We start from the raw sequence: 23,406 nt of genomic DNA, 5'->3' as shown, positions 1-23,406 counted from the left end.
CTTCTCCATCGCAGAGCAGATTATTTGTTGGGTGGATTCCAATATCTGAATTGGGAATTATTCCCTGATCTCCTAACGCATGTCCTACCTTGCTGTCCCTTCTTCTTGTCAATGGTTTTTTCCTTTTCCGAATCTTCAGAGAACCTCTTTTTCGTAAGTCTAGCAAAATTTCAAAATATTTTTATAGCACTGCATCCCAAACGCTTCGTTTATCTGCTTTTCCGGTTGTTTCACAGCCCACGCTTCATTGACATATAGTTCTGTGCTCCAATTGCACACCCTCAGGAATTTAAAAACTGAGGCCGGTGTCTGATACTGGCGCACTTCTCTTTGCTTAAGCTAATCTGCTTTTTATGTCCTCCTTGGTTCGTACGTGATGACGTGTTTTGCTTAGCGCTGACTATATCTACAATCTCATTTCTGCTACTTCTCATTACTTTTGTCTTTCCTCGATTTACTTCCAATCCACAGCGCCTGTTTATTACGCTGTTAGTACCATTGTTATTCACTTTCACTGAGGACAGCATCGTATCGTTGGTATCCTTTCACCCTGAATTTTAATCCTACTTTTGAACCTTTTTTTTCTCATTGCTTCTCCGCTGTATATGTTGAACAGTAGGGGCAAAGGCTACATCCCTGACTTACACCCTTTTTAATCCGAGCAGTTCGTTCTTGGTCTTCCACTCTTATTGTTCCCTTATGGTTATTGTAACATAACAATGTTCAAACTTAAGGTAAAAAGGTTTATTCAGAAAACCAAAGCGTTATGTAATGTTACTAGTATTCGTAACTTTTCCACATAGTGACCACGGTTTATTCCATCAGAAAAATTGGTATAAAATAAATCAGGTTCCAGTTCTGGGAGCCACTTAACTACCACCTTATGAACGTTGTCATCTGTTACGAAGGGCCGACTGGCCAGTTACTTCTTTAACAATCCGAAGATCTGAATGTCGCCTGATGAGAGACCTAGGCTGTATGGGGGAGATGTTCCAAAACAGTCAGTCGGAAATGCTGGAGCAAATGACGTGTTACCGATGCCGTGGAGGATCTGGAGCTGTTATGCAACAACACGACACGCTTCGAAAGCAATACCGGTCGTATCTCCTTTGCAGCCGTTTGGGGGTTCCTATGCAGAATACTCGCAAACAATAGTGCCGACTGAGCATCATTAGCTATGTCGTTTCTTGTCTTTCACTGAATAAATGCCTTTTAATGACACTGCGTGACCATAGTCTGCAGTATCACGTTAGTTACTCGGCTCCAGGAGAGAGAGTCAAATGTGTAATCAGAGATGAGCAGATAGTTTAGTAAAGGTATTTAAATTCAAAATGCAAATACTTGGTTAATTTTGCTATTTCAAACGTAAATACAAAATAGTTTTAAATAAGAGTTTTTGAAAACAAAATGCGAAATACATATTTTCAAAATAACTTTATTCAACCTTTAGTTAGTAAACATCTTACATTCCCTTTATTTCACTGGGTTAAACCCAATAATTGCTCAAATATTTCATATTTCATGTTCCAATGTGGCCTCATTACCATTGCAAAAAATTGTTTAGCAGGAGCAGAAATTGAAAACAGAAGACAGTCGGCAAGAAATGTTCCGAATTGTGCCAACATAGCACGGAAAGAACTAGGCGGCAAGACGATTTCTTGTCACGTACGAACTGTAAATATACAATACCTGAGAATGCTACAATACTGGGCTTCAGAACTTTTAGGGTACGCTACGAAGTCCACAAAACGTAGACTACCGTGCAATGCTGGATACTCCAGCTAGTGCAAATTCAAAATTAAGAATAAAATTGTACACGTTACCAAAGTAAGATCGATAACGGTGGTTCAAATGGCTCTGAGCACTGTGGGACTCAACATCTGAGGTCATCAGTTCCCTAGAACTTAGAACTGCTTAAACCTAACTAACCTAAGGACATGAAACACACCCATGCCCGAGGCAGGGAGACCGTAGCTGTCACGCGGCTCCAGACTGTAGCGCTTAGAACCGCTCGGTCACCGCGGCCGGCCGATAACGGTGGAATTTTATTTTAGGTTACTAGAAATAACTACATTACGATACTTAACAAGTTGAAGTTTATTTAAAAACCATCGATACTAATCTAAACGACGAAAAGAAACAGTGGATTTTCAACTACTCCATAGATGAAGATACTATTTACAAAGGTACAGCTGTCACTGCCACACAGAATGAACTCACTCAGTGAGAAGTACCAGCAAGTAGACTAGTGATCCTCGCTCACACGTTCTTTCACTTCCTTTTGAGATCACTACGCATAATCTAACCATTTCGGTACGTTCTACATTACACAAAAATAATGGTAAACATATAATGTGTACTCAAGTGTTAGTGCCTTTACCAATAATTAGGGTCATCGTCATATTCACTTGACAGGCATACCTTTGACGCTTATTGCGCTATCTGTATCCCTCGTGAAACTTAATTTCTTTAAACAAATATCTCATTAAATATGTGAAAGATACGAAGTACGAAATTAAAAAAAAAATACAAGACAAGAATTTTCATTTTAGAAATCCAAAATATGCGTATTTTCAGTATTTCAAAGAAAATGACTATATTTTTTGAAGAAAGTATTCCAAATGCAAAATAAAAATAGGTATTTCCCATTTTGTATTTGCATTTCAAATACATGAATTTCACATAATTCACATCCCTGTGTGTAGTAATATTTTGTTTTATTACAGTTAAATGTTCCTTTTGCCACCAACGAGCGATGTGGTAGAGGGCTTAATTCTTTTATCTGTTTGTTAATAAAGTCGATGGACTTTGCTTCTACAAGATGGGAAACTGAGCAGCGCCAAGATGTAATTGTTTATTGTTATCTCATTTATTTTTTTATCTCTATCCATTTCTTCAAATGATACCTGGAAGAGCACTTCAGAAAAATGAATTCCGGAAGCGCAGTTTCTACTCAACTTCCTCTACAGAACACTCTGGAAGCATAACAAGAATTACAAAACAATCTTCATTGATGAAAAAAGAGAACAGCTAGATACCAAAATCTAGTTTTGTGTGGGAGGGAATTCATAGCTTGTTAGCGCTAGAAAAATAAATAAATAAATAAAAATATATGTGAGCAGACTATAGTGGTCCCCCACACGTTGCAGCGTGGCTCAATAAATTGGCAGCATTTTCGCTCTCTCTATATGTGGAAACCTCACCTACCAACCACCGAACAGGAGCCGCAAAATAGACTGAAGCTGCTAACAGGCCGAACTTGGGGATTACACCCTTCCACTATTCTTCACACCCACAAAACACTGATCCGACCCATCCTCTACTATGCAGATGTTGCTACCAAAGTTCTGTAGGTCCGTCTAAGTCCTTGAACGCCGTGCACTCTGTCTCGCTTTCAGCATCCATTTACATTTCCACCTACACGACCTCAGTAAATTCCCACCTCTCCTCACCCACATCGAACACCTCCGTATTCCCTGTACTACCCGCAAAGTCGATTCCAAAAACACCATTGTCCCCGCTCTGATCACCAACCCTGGTAGGCTTCCAAGCCTCTAAAAGCTCATCTTGGCGTCCCTACACCTACAAAAACTCCCTATCTTATCTCTCCAGTCAGTGAGACGCGTCCCGGTATTTATCCATCATAGCAAATTTAACTCTTCTCCACCTATCCGACTCCACATCGGGGCTCCTCCCTCATTTTCCCTCCCCATGCGACCCCAACCCTTTCCTCTTCTTACCACTACGCTAACCACACACTAAATTCATCCTCACACACTATCTGTCCCAATTTCTGTATTCCCACTATCCACCCAAACACCTACCTTCATCTCCACTAGTTTCCTAACTGAGCCCTGTCTTATCTACTTCGCAGGTTCGAATCATGCCTCGGGCATGGATATGTGTGATGTCCTTAGGTTAGTTAGGTTTAAGCAGTTCTAAGTTCTAGGGGACTGATGACCTCAGATGTTAAGTCCCGTAGTGCACAGAGCCATTTGAACCATTTTTTCTTATCTGCCCACACCCATCTACCCTACGGAACATATACTCTCCTCCCGAAATGCTTCTCACCCAGTGCAGGTGCTTCAGATATTACGTGAAAGTGAAGTGCTTCAATGTTATTTCAGAGAAGAATTTCACCACTTTGCGATATCTTTTTAAAATGTATATCTTTGCGCTTTTAGTTGTCCGCCTTTCAATTTTAATTTAAATAAGAAAAACAGTCCTAATATTGTTTCTCAATCTTGTTATATTTTTTAATTCGCTTGGCTGAAGAGCGGAATTTTGTACCGCTGACAGGCCTCTCAGCGCCCATACAGGGTGATGGAACAACGATAAAGGAAAAAAAAATCTCTCTATGTGTTAGGAACTTCTTATAGGGGGAGCTGAATGTTGCCTCCCTGACATTCGAGCTTTCTTTGCCTCGGGTGTCACATGGCTCTGAGCACTATGGGACTTAACATCTGAGGTCATCAGCCCCTAGAACTTAGAACTACTTAAACCTAACCAACCTAAGGACGACACACACATCCATGCGCGAGGCAGGATTCGAACCTGCGACCGTAGCGGTCGCGGGGTTTCACATGATACACCCACGTTTCGTCCCCTGTGCAGGAACTGGTGAGGACACGCGTCACATATTGTCACCTGAGGTGGACGTGTTTGACCGCCCTGGACTTTGCTAGCCTCGGAAATCTGGTATGCCTTCATCAAATTCCTGGCACCAAACCCACATCTGCTTTCCTGAAACTATACTCGCTCCTTAAACTTCCTCTAGTCGGTGTTGAATTGCAGCTGTGGATGTTGACTTAAAAAAAAAAAACAACATTATTACTATTTGCATCTCAATTGCCGCCCACGCACCCGTCAGTGCCTCCATTTCTTCCTCAAACAGACTTTTTCTAACCAGGAATGTCCTCTTTGCATGTGCTAGTCTCCATTTTCTCTTCTCCTTGATTAATCCATTATGTGTCACTTCGATGCGTTTTTTGAAGTTTTCCCAGCGTAATGAGTATTCCAAAAGGGTTCGTATTTGCAGTCAGATGACATCAATATCCTTTCAGTGATATTTCGTGGCAATATGTGACGTCATCCGGCTGCATGTTCTAAACCTCATGAAAGATGTTATTTCATCAAAGGTAGCAGAATTCTTCACTTCGTATACTTCTTGATCACCAAATCGATGTTATCGCAAATATCATCTCTGCTGCCTCCTCAATATTTTCGTCTTTCTTCGTTTTACTCTAAGCCATAGTGTTCTCTCAGTAGACTGTTCATTGCTTTCAATACATCCTGCAGTTCTTCGTCATATCCACTGCCGTTACAAATGTCATCAGCGATTCTTGTCATTGACACCCTTTCGACTCCGTTGTTGCCTCTTCGGTGTATACATTGAACAGTAGGGACGAAAGATTATATCTTATCATTCAACATTTTTAGACAGAGCACAGCGTTGTTGGTCTTCCTTTCTTATCCTTCTCTTTCGGTTCTCATAAATATTGCACATTAACTGTCTATCCCTACAGCTTACATCCAATTTTCTGAGAATTTCGAACATCTTGCCCCATTCAACAGTGCTGAACACTTTTTCTAGGTCTAATAATGCTATAAATGTGTCTTCATTTTTACGTCAGAAGCGCCTTTACGTTACCAAGAGCCAAACTGATCATTATCAAGCAAATCGTAAATTTGCTTCTGTTATTATTCTTGTCAGAAACCCGGATAAATGAGCCAAAAAATGGTTCAAATGGTTCTGAGCACTATGGGACTTAACTGCTGTGGTCATCAGTCCCCTAGAACGTAGAACTACTTAAACCTAACTAACTTAACGACATCACACACATCCATGCCCGAGGCAGGATTCGAACCTGCGACCGTAGCGATCACGCGGTTCCAGACTGTAGCGCCTAGAAACGCACGGCCACTCCGACCGGCATAAATGAGCCGTTAAACTGATTAATCTTTTATTTTATTTCCGTTGTTGCTGCTTCGATGTATACGTTGAATACTGTTTAATAAATGTAGCTCTAAACCATCAGACTAACAAAATGTGAGAGATCAACCTAAGAACCAAAGGCAGAAATGTTTTAAATTATAGTAGATTAAACTGACAAGCAAAGATTTTGGACGCAGGTTTCTTGTACATGCTATGCAGTACCGTGTGGAGGCAGTACTCTTGAAACTAAGAGATGCACAAGTGCCCACTAAACAGGAGCTCATTTGGGACAGAGCGCAAATTCGAATACACAAATATGCAACACGCAACAGACAGCGTCCTTCTCATAGGAAGCGTTCCGATATTCGTCTTAAATGATGTAGAAAACCTAGGTTTGGATGGCTGGAATGAGAGGCTTAACCTAATTTGAAATTCAAGAGCACATTTCCAGAGTAATTTTCACTGAGCGTTCTTAACTTTTATTAGGGGCGGAGTTACGTTATATTTCTTTTTCTTGGAAATGAATTAAATTTTTCGCTCTGGGAAAAAGCTTGAAGCTTATCTCGTCATGTCCCTCAAAGTGTTCAACTCAGTGAAATACTTTTTTTGTTGATTATAAATTGACTGCCAGTACTTAACTCGCAACGAATTTCAAAGTCTCTGTTTTCAACAAAGAGGTACTGAAGTTTATGGAGTGTACCTAGGTATAGATAAAAGGAACTGAAAAATTTGTTTTAATTTTGATTAGGAGTTACGTTTTTTCTTGAAACAGGTAAAATTAACGAGTCCAGAAAAGATTCAGCATTGAGAACAGACAGGCGCAATGCTTTGCACAGCGGGAGTTGCAATACGACATGCGGAGAGGGAGGAGCGGGGGAGGGAGCGCCATTGCTAGGCGAGAGCAGGCAACAACTAGCTTTCAAATGCCAATTTCATTAAATCCACTCATAGCATTCACTGGGCATTTTACAATTTGTTCCGCTCTTGTAACGTGTTTCCACCAATAAATATGAAAGATCAAAATCAAGATATTCTTTTGAAACAATATTAATTTTACATTAAATGGTGCATTTCTCTGCTCGTATTACCGTAAGGAACAGTAAGCCAAATACTTTAAATCAGACTATATTGTTTGGCGTGTATTTTGCAAACTGTTACAGTTTTGTAGCCCGTTTCTCCAATAGATGTGGAAATTGAAAATCACGTCATTGTGTTTGAAACTCCCCACATTTAACAGAAATTATAAACTTTCTCCGCTCATAGGCCCCAGCATGCAGCGAGCGCGCACAGTTATTTGGTTCTGTGCCCGTCCGCAGTATCTGGGAGGTGTGGCGCGCACGTCAGACCGCCTGCCGTTATCACCGACGAGGGCAGAGAGCAGAGGAGAGGAGAGGAGAGGGGTACCTGCAGACGACGGGGGATCCCCGCACAGACGGCGCGGCCGGGACTGGGCGGCGGCTCGCCCGGGCAGCCAATGGCAAAGCGCCACGCCACGCGCCGCGCTGGTCCTGCGAGAGTATCGACACGGCGGGGCGTGCGCTGCGCGGCTGCCTAGTTGCAGGGGCGCCGCAGTCCGCAAGGGGCCTCCCGTCTGGTTGTAGTAGCTGCCCAGCCAGTGGCCAGACTACGTTGCCTACCGCAGCCGGGGCGCGTGCGCTGGGCGAAAAAGAGTGAAGAAGGGCAAAAGAAAATAAGAAGACGGAGGGCAAAGTAGGTGCCGAAAGAAGGAATAGAGGATGATGTAAAATGATGTACCATAAGGAAAAAATTCTACTGTAGGTACAATTTCGAATTATATGCTTTGCTTTTTGTGACTTACCATTAAAAACTACTAACCACACAGTGATTCATGAAAGAAAACTGTATTATATCTTATTATTACGATGTCTTACTAGAAAAAGTGCACAATGTCATGTGGTGAGAATCGTTGGGAAAAACGACATACCCCTATATCTTTTATACATACTGACTTCTATTTTGCAAACGGTCACATGTAGACATTTTCGCTCTTTGTGAGACCCCAGCACATCAACTGTGAGCGAACACTGGGAAATTAACACACATGAGCCTAGTCTCTTTTGGTTTAGACTCACTAAATAAGTCATGACAATAAAGACAAGTAACATCGTCGTCGTCATCATCATCATCATCAATGCCAGTTTGATTCTTCTTGGTCAAAGTCTTTGGCATGGAATCGGAATAACAGGAGTAGAATTGTCTTCAGTGATGAGTGCCGCTTCGAACTGAGCCCCCATGGCCATCGAAGTCGTGTGTGGAAACGCTGGGACGGCGATGGGATACCAGCCTGTCACACGCCATGTTCCTGAGAACCAGGGTCAAGGGTGCCATTTCTTCTCAGAGCACGATCCCTGCCATGCGGGTTTACAACTGAAAAAGATATTGCCCCGCCGCACACGATGAGTTTCTACATCTCTCTTTGTGCTTGCTAAAGCCTACCTTGACCAACAAGGTCGCCGGAACTCTCCCCAATCGAGTACGTTTGGAGTGTTATGAGCAGGACCCTTCGGCCAGCTCGGGATTTAGACGATCTAACGTGTCAGTGTGACGGAGTTTGGCACGATGTCCCTCAGGGGACACTTAACAACCCTATCTATCAATGCCAGTCCGAATAATTGCTTGAATATGGTCCATAGGTGGGCCAATGTGTCATCGACTTGCTCAGTTTGTGAAGCTCTTTCTCTTCAATAAATCATCCAATATTTCTGAAACTGTAATCATTTGTTTGTCTCTACATGTACATCACATTTACCGATTTACGTCTCATTCGCACAGTTTCATCGTAGTGCCTCGTTTTTTTTTTTTTTTTTTTTTTTTCTTATTACAAGTGAAATCTAGCAGGCAAAGTGTGCCACAGAAGAACAGTAGTCACAACTTATGAAACCTGACGTGTACGGATTCTTCACCTTACACGTAAGAGTCTAAGCAAAAGGCTTCATCATTTCTGGTGTAACAATGTCACCAACACAAGAATGTAACCTTGTTCTACAAAGTGCTGACTGTTGTGGCAGTAACAAGAATTACGAGACGTCTCATTTTACCAGATTATGTCTAAGATTCCTTACAGTAACATTTCCATATACCACTCCCAGCTACTGAAGAGAGCCACTCATGTTACGTCAAGTAACGCAACGCAACGAAAGTGTAAAGAGTATATTAAGAGTCTGTTGATTTTTTGTCACAGTGCTGCACTGACAGGTAATGAAACAGTAAAGGAATCGAGTTATTCTGACATAGAAACGTGAGTTGGTGCTGTGTGTAGTTCCATGTTTTGAACTGTACCATACCAAAAATAATTATTCAGATTCGTATTTTACTTGATTGTCAAGTCATCTTCTGCTCAACAGACGAGTAAAGGGGTTAAGTTGTAACAAGGACTAAACAAATAATGTTCTGGAGGTGACATGGCGGGGGGAAGGGGGGGCGGCAAAGTAGAATTTTACTCTCGGCGCCAGCTGCTTTTGGAAATATAAATATGTCCGATAGGAAAGACACCCCTCACATCTATACTTCCATGGGCGCGAAGGCTGTTTAATGAAAAAGTTTCAGTGCGGATGCACAACCAACGTCCGAAATCTCACGGGAATCAGAAAACTGCGAGTAGCGGCGATTCGTTGAAGTGTGGCGAGCGGGAAGATGGGAATTCGAGTGTGACGGGAAGCGTGTCTGGATGGCCAAGGCGGTTGAGGCAATCCTTCTAGAGAAGCCGAGCATCCGGGCTAGAGTCCGGATTGGGCACAATTTCGACTCTGGCCATTGCATTGCTGCAATGTTCCGTGCGGCAAGAAGTTATTATTTCCTTCCGATCTCTTTCCCATCGCGTTTGTTTTCCATTCTTTTGAACCCAAATATTCATATAAAGCACGCTAGGAACGCCACTGGGACCAGGAGGACAATGATTATGTGATGAAAAAAAAAAAAAAAAAAAAGACTGGGAACAAAGGCAAACTTATGCACTCTTGTGCAGTGACGTTGCACCTCAGGAACTGTCGCCTAAAGAACAAAATACGAGCATGCCGAACGACAGACTAACTTCGTGACTGAACGATTCATAGCAAATAAAACATAGCAATTGGATTTCCGACGCAGGCAGATCTTCAATTTAACTTAGGGTGTATCCCCAGAAATTGTCCACAATATAAGCAGCCCTTGAGATATCACACTAATACCTCGTGACACTACCTTGATGTTGTTGTTGTGGTCTTCAGTCCCGAGACTGGTTTGATGCAGCTCTCCATGCTACTCTATCCTGTGCAAGCTTCTTCATCTCCCAGTACCTACTGCAACCTACATCCTTCTGAATCTGCTTAGTGTATTCATCTCTTGGTCTCCCCCTACGATTTTTACCCTCCACGCTGCCCTCCAATAGTAAATTGGTGATCCCTTGATGCCTCAGAACATGTCCTACCAACTACCTTGATAATGGCCTCAATTTGGCGAGAACCAGAGTCCACATGTTTCTTTACGGATGCCATATCCACTTGAGCCACTCACTGATGATTAAAACTTGTAGCGCTACTAAATTGTGGGTATTTACTTGCTACGTTTCCTCCATTGCTCAGAATACATCCAGACATTTCTGTGGGAAAGAGATAGGCCGATTTAGCAGATCAGGGGAGATACGATAGGGTGCCAGAATCACAGTAAAACCAGCAACCTATGCGTGAAAACAAGTTGCCATCTTGGATGGCGGGAGTGTGTGCAACGTACTGATCACGAATATGTGGAAAGGGCAACATACGGTCACCAAGAATATAGATAATAAGATCCCCGTTTATGCTGATGATAACCTGAATGAGTGGACCCAAGTAACGGTACGAGAGGCACGAGTCCATTGAAGACATGCAGATTTTTGTGTCACTGTGAGCTATGATCTTTTGTGAAGTCCCTGACTCCAAATGTCCATTTTATGGCTCAGTGGTTCAAATGGCTCTGAGCACTATGGGACTTAATTTCTGAGATAATCAGTCCCCTAGAACTTAGAACTACTTAAACTTAACTAACCTAAGGACATCACGCACATCCATGCCCGAGGCAGGATTCGAACCTACGACCGTAGCGGTCGCGCGTTTCCAGACTGTAGCACCTACAACCGCTCGGCCACTCTGGCCGGCTCCATTTTATGCAAATCCCTTCATAAAGTTCGCAAGGATACAGCCGAGATGGGCCTGCATTCACTGACACCAATAATTTCTGTCGGGTATATTGCGTGACTCTCTTATCAGGCCCTGTCAGTCCGAACCTAACATGACTACCGTTGTTATGCCGTGTGATACCGCTGTGAGGTGTACACAAGTCCTTAGACACGCATGTCTCCTAATTGCCGTCCCATTGGAAGGGTTGCATCAGACCTTTGAGCCATATAACATTATTATTTTTTACCGTCGGACAGTCCATTATGATACACCAACTAATTGGGCAGATTTATTGACGGGGCGGTTATGGGCACATTAAAAGATGACGGCTGCTTTCTACCGTTCTGTCATGTCTCTACAGCTATCCATCTTACTGCACTGATTTCGTACAACCGACTGGCACATACATCCCACTTCACTGCCGAGTATTACTTCAGCGGTGAAGGGTCATATGAACGCCTGGTACCAGGTGTACACCAACAACAGCGATCGAAGGGGCTGAATAATATTTGGTCCTCTGTGCTTATATAAACGACGCAGTGGGTATCGTCCGAAGCTCTATGCTGCTATTTCTTAACCTTTTGACTAACAATCTTATTTCAAAAACATTAATGCATGGTTGTTTTAATTAATATCTTGATCAGACGTATCAATACGAAAAGAATGTTTCGTTTTCGGACTTGAGAGGAGGGAGGTAACATATACAGAATTATTAATAACAACCTGCAGGGATAAGACGACTGCGCGAAAACTACAAGACATGCCGAAAGCAGACACACATCAGTGGACATAGCATCTGTATAGCTCTGTAACTCACACTACATGTGCCCAATATGAGCTTCGTTTTGATGTGGCAAGCATCCGTTCATGGGTGCAACTCGTTGACATGATGTGTCCAGGCAACCGCGAAGACAGCGCGCTTTGCGAGTCTGGTAGTTGGGGTGTGACAGTATGCAGACGAGAGTTTACAATAAAACTTGAAAACCTACGGGTGCAGTTTGTAATTACCAGAATTGTGCTAACCGTTAGTAAGCTTCTCATTACCAGTAGGACGTTGGTACATAGCAATAACATGCAGAAGTTCTCCAATAACCTGTCTTCAGGAGCACATATGTCCCGATGATAGTCGAAGGGTTAAAGAAGTTAGTTTACCAACAGAGACAGCAATGTTAAGAAACTGTAGCGAAACGTAAGATCTGCAGAGAAATGACGCTTGCTGCAGGGATTGGCAATCGGCTCTCGACATAAGCAACTGTAACTGATTGTTCATAAACTGTCCAAAAGATCCGTTATTACTTCATTGCACGATTCCCGAAAAATTACTGGAAACAGTAACATCCATAAAATATTTGTGAGTGTTCATGTGGAACAAATTACAGTGGAATGATCACACGATACCAATCAACGAAGAGACAAGTGCCACAATCAGATTAATTTGAAGTGTTGTGCACCAACAAAAGAGGTAGCTTACTAAGCTCTCGTCTGATCAATGTTTGACCATCGCTGCTCTGTCTGGTACCCTTACAAAAGTAGGGCTGTCCGGTGCTCATGCAAGTCCATTGGTAGTCGCTACGAGAGAGGAAGTGTGGATTACAGTTCTGAGAGCTTACGTTCTACGAAGAGTCAACTTGCTGTACCGAGGCTCGACGCCTGCTGTTTCTGAAGGAAGACGACCGTGCTCCGACCGTCCATCAAGAGGCAACCCAAGCATCGCTAGAGGCCATGGGCCCCATAGATATATTCTCTTCCTCAAGACACGTGGTTTAAAATAGGCCCGGCTTTATCCTAGTGCACAGTCACATTTAGGGCAGCCCTCAAGAGGCGTCTCCATGACTTCGCTACCATTTCAATTTGACTTCATGGTAGACGTGTGGGCTTGTAAATTTATTCTGGACTTGGACAAGTTTGCTCCCTACGAGTCTTAAACTTTGTTCATTTAGTTTGTACGATAACACTGAGCTTCCTAGGGGACTTTTATAAAATGTGTGTTAAATAAACTTAGGCTCAGTGAGAATCTAAGCGGCCTTCAGCCAACAGAAATATATGTGCTCCATTCAAGAAGTGACTTATTTCATGTTTTGCTTCAATCCACATAGAACTAGACGTGCTATTAATCTACGACAAAAAAAAATTCAACCACTGCTAGCTGATATTTTTTGCGCCGCCGTTGATGAACACATCAGTTGGTGATGAGACTTGGTGTTCACATCAGCCTCGCGTGTGTGCTCCGATCCAGGTAGTCAGTGCTTGCACGTGTTTTCCACTTGACACGGAACCGGTGGATTTCTCTGCTGCTCCAGCAGGTGCAGTACACCCACCTACTCCTGATTGTGTACCTGGTGACAATCTCCACATCGCCTCCGGAAATCTCCTCCTGCCTCTCCGAGATTGGCTTCACGGTCCAGGATCTCCGGTCGGCGGCACCCGCTTTCCAGCCGTTCACAGAAAGGTCTAACCATAGCCAAACTACGCTGCACGCGTGGAAGAGCACTTCCTGGCTCACAGCGTGTCAGGTAACGACCAGCGGTGCGCTTTGTATTGACATATGTAGTCTCGGACATTTATCACCTATTATTACAAGCAGAGCCCAGTGTCCTTCAGCATGACAAGTAGTGAATACTTTGACTCACAAGTCCATGTGTCATCAGTCCGTCACAAGTCTTTTAGTTGTCATAAAGGAGAGTCATATAGATAATAAATTACTACAAGGTAATAACTACAGGGTTATAACTACAGGGTTTATCTCGCGACTGCCGTTTTCATTGCAGTAACACCGAGTGAAAGCAATAGTACGCCACTTCCTTGGTTAGAGATAAGATTTTAATCCATGTCAACGAACTGACCTCTTGAAACTCAAGGAACTACGTCTAGAAACTTGTCATTCCATTATTAGCGCATTCAAACAATTTCTTCAGCCCTGGGCTACCATACAGAACCTCTCATAAGTGCGACATAGACAACACTTCGTCCTCCTGTTATGGACGCCTGTCCGACCAGACTTACAAAGTTCAGGCAAAGAAATGGCACCCCAGTATGGTCTCCAGCAGATTTTCTCCTCCAGTCAGTGTTTTATCACTCATCAGCGACATTAACACCATTACCAGTGAGCAAAGTGCAGCTGTTTGTGGGAAATCCAGTCGTATGGTAGAAGTGAGTCAATCAACTTTGAAGATGTCAGTGGACTGCGCCGCATGAACCCCTCGGACATGAGGGCAGACTACGTGTATGAAATGTACCCAGCCGTAGCGTATGTTCAGTCAGAGTTCCCACACTCTACAGCAAGTTCCAGCAAGTTCCATTTCCCACCAATACTAGATAACTGCGTTGGTACGATTAAATTACTACCGAAAGTTTATTTCGCATGCGGCCGCCATTGCTGAATGACTACACCACCTCCTGCAAACGTCCGTTAAGAATGGACCCTGGCATGTGAGGAAGCACTTAGACTTAATATGAGCCTTTTTCTGGCCCTCTTAGAACCCCGTATACGGGTCTACGAACCCTCCTATCCTGGGAGCAGATGTGTCAAGTTGTGCTTCGGGGACAGTCCTGTTCCACGTGATTGACAAAATGGAACACCTAGTTGGTTTTGTACCCAAAACACTCGCAGCTGCTTAGCAAAACTAAAGCAGGATTGTAAGAGAAGCATTAGCCATTATTTTTGGCTAAAAAAATCTCCATGATTATATGTGTGATATGCATTTCACGTTATTCGCCGAACATAAACCTTTCCTTCGTCTTTTCAAGGCTTCAGCCAACATTCTCACTAAAACCACATGCCTCCTTCAGTGATGGGCCCTGCCTCTATAGAGTTATAATTATGATGTTTGAAGTTTGTCTCCATCTGGGCATCACTGAACAAGAAGCCTTGGCCAACCTCTCGCTGGAGGCCAACCTCAACGCCGGCGAGGTACTCCACAAGAGACGCTGTGGTTAGGTGCCAGACCGCAAACAGATCCAGCAGCCAGAGGTCCAGACCTACTGGTACCTCTGGAAAGGTCTCTCAATACTGAACGACGTGCTGCTGCTCCAAAGAGAAACGCCTGCACCCAGGTGGTCATCCCTCATCTCTCCAGCATCACTTTCGTCGTTTCTCCACGGCGTGCAGTGTGGTGTGGTGCTCACCAAACGTTTGGCTCTCCACAATATCTATTGGTGTGGACTGGACGCTCAAAATGGTATCATCTCGCACCACCTGCCAGAGCAAGTAGGCTGCCGCTCCATATCGTTTTTTCCCTTGCTGGGCTCTTCCAGTACTTGGAAAAAGCTTCATTTTAATTTCTCTGATGTATCTTAGGCCTTATTTGGCTCACTGGAGTAGACACAGGTGGTGGGTTACCGTAATTTCCCACATGTCTGCCACATCAACTACTGCATCTGTTTACGTCTTATCTCAAAAATGGTTCAAATGGCTCTGAGCACTATGGGACTTAACATCTGACGTCATCAGTCCCCTAGAACTTAGAACTAGTTAAACCTAAGGACTTCACACACATCCATACCCGAGGCTGGATTCGAACATGCGACCGTAGCGGTCGCGCGGTTCCAGACTGAAGCGCCTAGAACCGGTCGTCCCCACTGGCCGGCCATCTTATCTCGCTTTCTTCCACTGAATCACTTACTGACACCATTGTTACAGGAAATAGTCCACAATTGGCATCTGCAGAATTTTGCGCTTTCTGTGACGTCGTCCTAGCTCATACAGCACATTTTCACCGTGCCTCAAATGGATTAATGGAACGTTTTATCCACACTTCTAAAATCAAATGTCTAAACTTCACCAACATCATCTTCTTGACGACTGTCACCCTTTTTCTGACATACTACTGGTCAACCACAGGGGACAGCTTGTCTAGTGCGGAAAGCTTCATGGTCAGTGTCGTTAGTCCCAACATTCTATCCATTCTATCCATCACCCCACAGTTCACAGCCCCCTTACTCAGCGGTCTATCTGTCAAAGTTCTCCATTAAAATGCAGTGCCGGCCCTTTTTTTCACTAAGACAGATCAACACTGGTTTCTGGCAGTAATTTCCAAATTACTGGCCAGGGCCATTGTTGAAGTGACACTTCAGGATGGCACACCGTGCCACAACCATGTCAACCAATTAAGAGATGTCCTTGGTCCTTCTCCTGAGGGTGAAAACTTCCACTTTTCTTTGTTCCAGGGGCGAAGCCACCCGCCGTCTGCACCATAAACACCACCGACCCAGCTCACCTGCTGCTGGTCACCAGCCCACTGGACGGGCCTTCAACAGCTCTATACACCACCTCAGGAATGACGCCAGTTGATGTGAACATTATCCCCCCTCCCCCCCACCTGTCCCGACCGCCAATATGGCAACATGCGACGTGCCTTCCACAGGGATGTCGACCTTCACTTTGCCATCTCCTCATCTACACAGTGGAAAGGGGTGGCCGGGGGGGGAGGGGTGTGGAGGGGGGGAAGGATGCTGCACAGACGCTTAACACCTGCAGTCTCAGCAACCAACATTGAATCAGTGCTTCAAAAGTTGCCTAACAGAAAGGGCACAATTTTCCGGAAGACATGCGGACTTGCTCTAACCGTCCACCAGAATGCAAACCAACTGCCGCTAGAGGTCGTGGGCCGCATAGGCCTGTGATGCAAAGTATGCCCGATGCGCGGATATATCCTAGTGCGCAGTCGTATCTGGGGCAGCGCTTGCGCCAGACGAGAGCAGTTCGCTCTGAGTGAGTTTTCCTGGGCCAGGCGCCGATTCCACAAGGATTTAATCAATCAGGATTCGCCCTTGAGAGTCGCCTCAAAGGCGCCGCTGCCGTTCACGTCTGACTTCGCGACCCTGGGAGCTGCCAGCTGTGGACTTATTTAGTGTGTTCCCGGACTCCTCGCCGAAGAAGACAGGAGCCCCGTCGTTGTTGTAGACTTGTGGACTTGTACATTTATTCTTGTTTAACTTTGGCTTGCCCCATACGAGGCTTAAGCTTTTTTCATTCAGTATTAGTCCTCCTACTGGACTTTATGTGTTTTAAATGAACTTAGGCTGAGTGCCAGTCTGACCGGTCTTCACTCACCAGAAGCGTTACTGGTCTATTTCAAGAAGTGACTTATTTTATGTCTTGTTTCAATCCACGTCGGAGCAGAAGTCCTGTTAATCTTTGATAAATAAACTTATTCAATGATTTTCTTCTGCCGCCGTCAGCAGACATATCACAACTAATATACAGGGTGATTCAAAAAGAATACCATGACTTTAAAAATGTGCATTTAATGAAAGAAACATAATATAACCTTCTGTTATACATCATTACAAAGAGTATTTAAAAACGTTTTTTTTCACTCAAAAACAAGTTCAGAGATGTGCAATATGGCCCCCTCCAGACACTCGAGCAATATCAACCCGATACTCCAGCTCGTTCCACACTCTCTGTAGCATATCAGGCGTAACAGTTTGGATAGCTGCTGTTATTTCTCGTTTCAAATCATCAATGGTGGCTGGGAGAGGTGGCCGAAACACCATATCCTTAACATACCCCCATAAGAAAAAATCGCAGGGGGTAAGATCAGGGCTTCTTGGAGGTCAGTGATGAAGTGCTCTGTCACGGGCTGCCTGGCGGCCGATCCATCGCCTCGGGTAGTTGACGTTCAGATGGACAGATAAGTGCCAATGTGGTGGCGCTCCATCCTGCTGAAATATGAATTGTTGTGCTTCTTGTTCGAGCTGAGGGAACAGCCAATTCTCTAACATCTTCAGATACTGTAGTCCAGTTACAGTAGCACCTTCGAAGAAAAAGGGACCAACAACTTTATTGGCTGAAATGGCACAGAAAACGTTCACCTTAGGCGAGTCACGTTCATACTGAGTTGTGTCCCGAGGATTCTCAGTGCCCCAACTGTCGTCGATTCACTTCTGCCGTACTCAATAACACAAAAAGCTTTCTGTTGAGCGGTCGCCATCTTAGCATCAACTGACGCTGACGCCTAGTCAACAGCGCCTCAAGCGAACAAATGTACAACTAAATGAAACTTTATAGCTCTCTTAATTCGCCGACAGATAGTGCTTAGCTCTGCCTTTTGTCGTTGCAGAGTTTTAAATTCCTAAAGTTGTGGTATTCTTTTTGAATCATCCTGTACTGTTTGCTCCTACGTATACTTTGTAAAAAGACCACGAAGGTAAAGTGAAGATGGTACGAAGGCTTATGAACAATCATTTATTGTGAGTGGAGCTCAGGAAGGTGGGAGGGGGTGCACCGTAAGGTGCCTTGTGGAGTACTGGTGTAGGTATATTTGCGTCGAGAGTTTTGTCGTGAAATGCTGGAATGTCACAAAACGGTTCCTCTCAGTGATCCTTCAGTTACAGTTGCAGCATGTCTAACAATAAGACACGGCGAATAATCTAATCATAATACTCCTGAAGCTCGCGGGGAAGAAAATAAGGAAGGAAGATTATGGTTTAACGTATCGTCGACATAGAGGTCATTAGTGACAGAACACAAGGTGGGGATGATTCAACGGTGAGAAAGGACATCGGCCGTTCACACGAACCATCCCGGCATTGACCTGGAGCGATTTAGGGAAATCACGGTAAACCTAAATTTAGACAGAATATCAAACCAAAACTCCTTTCAGCCGTCGAAATTTCCATATTGTTATTTTACTGAGCAACCAGACTGGGCGATATATTACGCCATCTCCAGGTCCCCTGATTGACGTGTAGGAGGATTCCTACCTCCGTTCCAGCCAAATAAGGGCCAGCATTCAGTGACTGGAATCCGTAGATTTTTGACACAGCGATCGTTTCAGTCATCACTTGTCGACTGTTACACAAACATTAATGTTTTCCCAACAGTCGTCAAGTGATGACCGAAACGATCGCTGTGTCAAAAATCTACGGATTCCAGTTGTTGACTGGATCAGAGTGGGAACCTTTCTAAATCTCGGTCAGAAGGCCTGAACATGGCGAAATATATCGCCGAAAGTGGTTGCTTAATAAAATAACAGTTTGGAAATTTCGACGGCTGAAATTGAACCCGAGCTCTTGATTGACATTCTGTCCCGCTGACCACTCAGCTACCACGGGCGGAAGTCAAGTGGTTAAAGAGTACACATGCTACGTAGAATAAACATTATTCAGCCGTTGTGGACACGCTATGAAATAGACGCCAAACGGTGATCGATTCAGTACAAATAATCAGCAGTAATGCAATTTTGTCATATGATGACATGATGGAGACCTTGGCTGTTGTTTGAAGACAAATGTTGATGGTGTTAGGCTGGTTGCTGTCCTAACACCATCAACAATTGCAATCAGCAGTAACACCCATACAGCGATCATTGACCCACTATTGAATTTATTGGCGTGTGCCTATTAATGTTATACGAAGGTAGCGTATTGCACTCGCGATCTGTTCCGATGGACGGTGAATTTATAGTAGAAAATGTATTGGGGGAGAGGAATAGACCGCACCGCCGTGAACTCAGATTGCCAATAGATCGCGACGTAGCCATTAAGTCATTTTTCAGACTCGTGCCTGTAAATATTTATTTCACATTCATTCTCCGTCTGACACAGGCCATTCGTAAAGGTTAGTGCACGCTTGCAGGAGTCGATTCCTTTCAATACAGGATGACAGCCGTGATGTGTTGCACACCACCCCGAGTTAACTTACAGCGGCGCTCTTGGGTTGGCGGAGTTACTCAGCGAAGCCACAAAGCACAACTATTTCTCCGCTTCAGTCTCCCATTCACGGTCAAATCACAATGTATCGTTAGATGGGCTTTTTTCGACACGAAGAAGTGGCTCTAAGAACAATAATTCTATGTAATATATCAGTTGCTTTTCCATGAATGGACATCGATCCAAAATGGAGTACAACAAGTTAATTCACTACATGGTCTGACGTAATCAAAATCTAACCTAATGCGTACTGGGAACTCTTCGATGTCGGTGGGTATAGATCATTTATGAAAAATAATAACTTTGTATAAACAGATTTCTCTGTAAGCGATACACTATGTGAACTACTGCTTTCATTTGACATAAATTACAGGGGTTTGTAGTTAATTACCAAAAATATAAGTGTGTAATTTTGTAAAGTTATTTAAAATTTTTTAATACTTTCGCAAAATTTGCTGAGCAAGATCTATGACACAGGCGAAATACCCTCAGACTTCAAGAAGAATATAATAATTCCAATCCCAAAGAAAGCAGGTGTTGACAGATGTGAAAATTACCGAACTATCAGTTTAATAAGTCACAGTTGCAAAATACTAACGCGAATTCTTTACAGACGAATGGAAAAACTGGTAGAAGCAGACCTCGGGGAAGATCAGTTTGGATTCCGTAGAAATGTTGGAACACGTGAGGCAATACTGACCCTACTACTTATCTTACAAGAAAGATTAAGGAAAGGCAAACCTACGTTTCTAGCATTTGTAGATTTAGAGAAAGCTTTTGACAATGTTGACTGGAATACTCTCTTTCAAATTCTGAAGGTGGCATGGGTTAAATACAGGGAGCTAAAGGCTATTTACAATTTGTACAGAAAGCAGATAGCAGTTATAAGAGTCGAGGGACATGAAAGGGAAGCAGTGGTTGGGAATGGAGTGAGACAAGGTTGTACCCTCTCCCCGATACTATTCAATCTGTATATTGAGCAAGCAGTAAAGGAAACAAAAGAAAAGTTCGGAGTAGGTATTAAAATCCATGGAGAAGAAATAAAAACTTTGAGGTACGCCGATGACATTGTAATTCTGCCAGAGACAGCAAAGGACTTGGAAGAGCAGTTGTACGGAATGGGCAGTGTCTTGAAAGGAGGGTATAAGATGAACATCAACAAAAGCAAAACGAGGGTAATGGAATGTAGTCGAATTAAGTCGGGTGATGCTGAGGGAATTAGATTAGGAAATGAGACACTTAAAGTAGTAAAGGAGTTTTGCTATTTGGGGAGCAAAATAACTGATGATGGACGAAGTAGAGAGGATAAAAAATGTAGACTGTCAATGGCAAGGAAAGCGTTTCTGAAGAAGAGAAATTTGTTAACATCGAGCATAGATTTAAGTGTCAGGAAGTCGTTTCTAAAAGTATTTGTATGGAGTGTAGCCATGTATGGAAGTGAAACATGGACGATAAAAATTTTAGACTAGAAGAGAATAGAAGCTTTCGAAATGTCGTACTACAGAGGAATGCTGAAGATTAGATGGGTAGATCACCTAGCTAATGAGGAGGTATTGAATAGAATTGGGGAGAAGAGAAGTTTGCGGCACAACTTGACTAGAAGAAGGGATCGGTTGGTAGGACATGTTCTGAGGCATCAAGGGATCACCAATTTAGTACAGGAGGGCAGCGTGGAGGGTAAAAATCGTAGAGGGAGACCAAGAGATGAATACACTAAGCAGATTCAGAAGGATGTAGGTTGCAGTAGGTACTGGGAGATGAAGAAGCTTGCACAGGATAGAGTAGCATGGAGAGCTGCATCAAACCAGTCTCAGGACTGGAGAACACAACAACAACAACGCAAAAATTTATGTAATGCAAATTTAAATATTTTCGGCGCCAACTACGTACTTCATTAGATTCTTTGCATACAACTGCAATATCTCTGTTCTTCTCGTCTCTCTTGGAGGGAAGAGATGTCGAAATAAGACACTCATTTCGACTGTTGCCAGAGAGCGTGACATTTGTGCAGTTTTAGGGAATTATGGATCTGCGAAAGTTGGCTTATCATTGTGAAACAGTTTGCTTCTGTAATGTGAAATAATATGGAAGAGAAAAACTAATGGGAACTCTAATTATTTACAAGCGGGAGGTACCCTGATAATCCAATTGAAACCTCATAGGTCATTTTTTTGAACTAACAAAGCCTGTGCCAACAATCGCACACCGAAGAAGACGACGAAGGCAGCTGAGGCAGCTAAGTACCAAATTTTATAATTTATCACTTTAGGCATGAATACTTTCAATTTTACGCATAACGACAGATATCCATAAGTTTGATTCGTCATTGGAAACGTAACTCCTTTTGAGAGAGCATGCGACAACGATAAGCTGTCACAAGGACGCAGGTGTGAGACTTGTCTTGGCATCTGCGGTACTGCCTCCGAATGCCTTGCTAACAGACAAGGTGGTGATATGGTCAGCCTGATGCAGGCCTCCTCTATCTCAGTTCAGAACAAAAGCAGTCCGCTTAAAAAAGGCAGAATTCTTACTATAATGGAGATCAGCATTTAGGATGCATATGGATGGGGATGAAATTTTTGGGACTGTGCGTCTGGAGCGCGGCATTGTATCGAAGTGAATCATGGACTATGGTGGAGGACAAGAGAAGACGAGAATCTAAGCTTATGAGATGTGGCGCTTTTTGAGGATGTTGACAGTTAGGTGCACTGATAAGATAAGAAATGAGGAAGTTCGTAGACAGAAATAGGTGAAAAACATTGAACATAAGAACGAGCAGAATGATAAGGCACGTGTTGAGACATCAGGGCATAACTTTCTTGGTACTGGAACGAACTATTAAGGGTAAAACACAGTAGGTAAAGACAGAGATTGAAATATATCCAACAATAAGTGAAGACGTTGAGATGAAGATGACATAGGATAGGAAGTCGTAACCGGGCGCCTCAAACTAGTCAAAGAACTACTGCAAAAAAAAAAAAAAAAAAAAAAAAAAAAAAAAAAAAAAAAAAAAAAAAAAACACGTCGCCTTCGGGAGGAATTGTGGCAGTTACACCGTCAATCTCTCAACAGCTTCGATTTTTTCGTGATGTAGTCGTTGCTGCTATCGTGGGATTTAGCGCCAGCATCAGAGCACACAAACTGCGATACAAGTCAACCTTAAGGCGCGTGCTGCTGAGGCTCATAGGAGCCTGTGGGCCAACACAGGTGGAGGCAGTATTAGTCACACTAGGCGTGTGCCCAATAGGTATTACTGTCAGATAAAGTGAGTCTCGCTGCTGTATACATAAAGGAAGTCTTCACAAGCTGAGAATAATTACGGGTCAGGAAATAATAACCAAACTAGAGCTGAAATTGTGGAAAGCGTGTGATTGGTGAAGAGACTGGGACAATATCACAGCGGGCCTCAGTGCAAATGGGATATTTGCAAACATCAAGGAAAGAATGCTAATTAATCATGTAAATACATCTAGAATCGTGCTTCACTGCCTGACAAGCCACTGAATATTTATACAGGATAAAGAAATGCCTGACAAATATGCATGCATGTGGCGACCTTCTTACGGCAGAACATATCAGGTCTACCCAGCCCAGGAAAAGTTTGCAGATTCAGACGACTGGTACGCTAAGTGACAGTGTCAGAGACACAGACAAATGGCACCT

Source organism: Schistocerca cancellata, chromosome 8 (assembly GCF_023864275.1).
Source record: "Schistocerca cancellata isolate TAMUIC-IGC-003103 chromosome 8, iqSchCanc2.1, whole genome shotgun sequence".
Taxonomy (NCBI): Eukaryota; Metazoa; Arthropoda; class Insecta; order Orthoptera; family Acrididae; genus Schistocerca; species Schistocerca cancellata.
Note: the sequence above shows the minus strand (reverse complement) of the source record.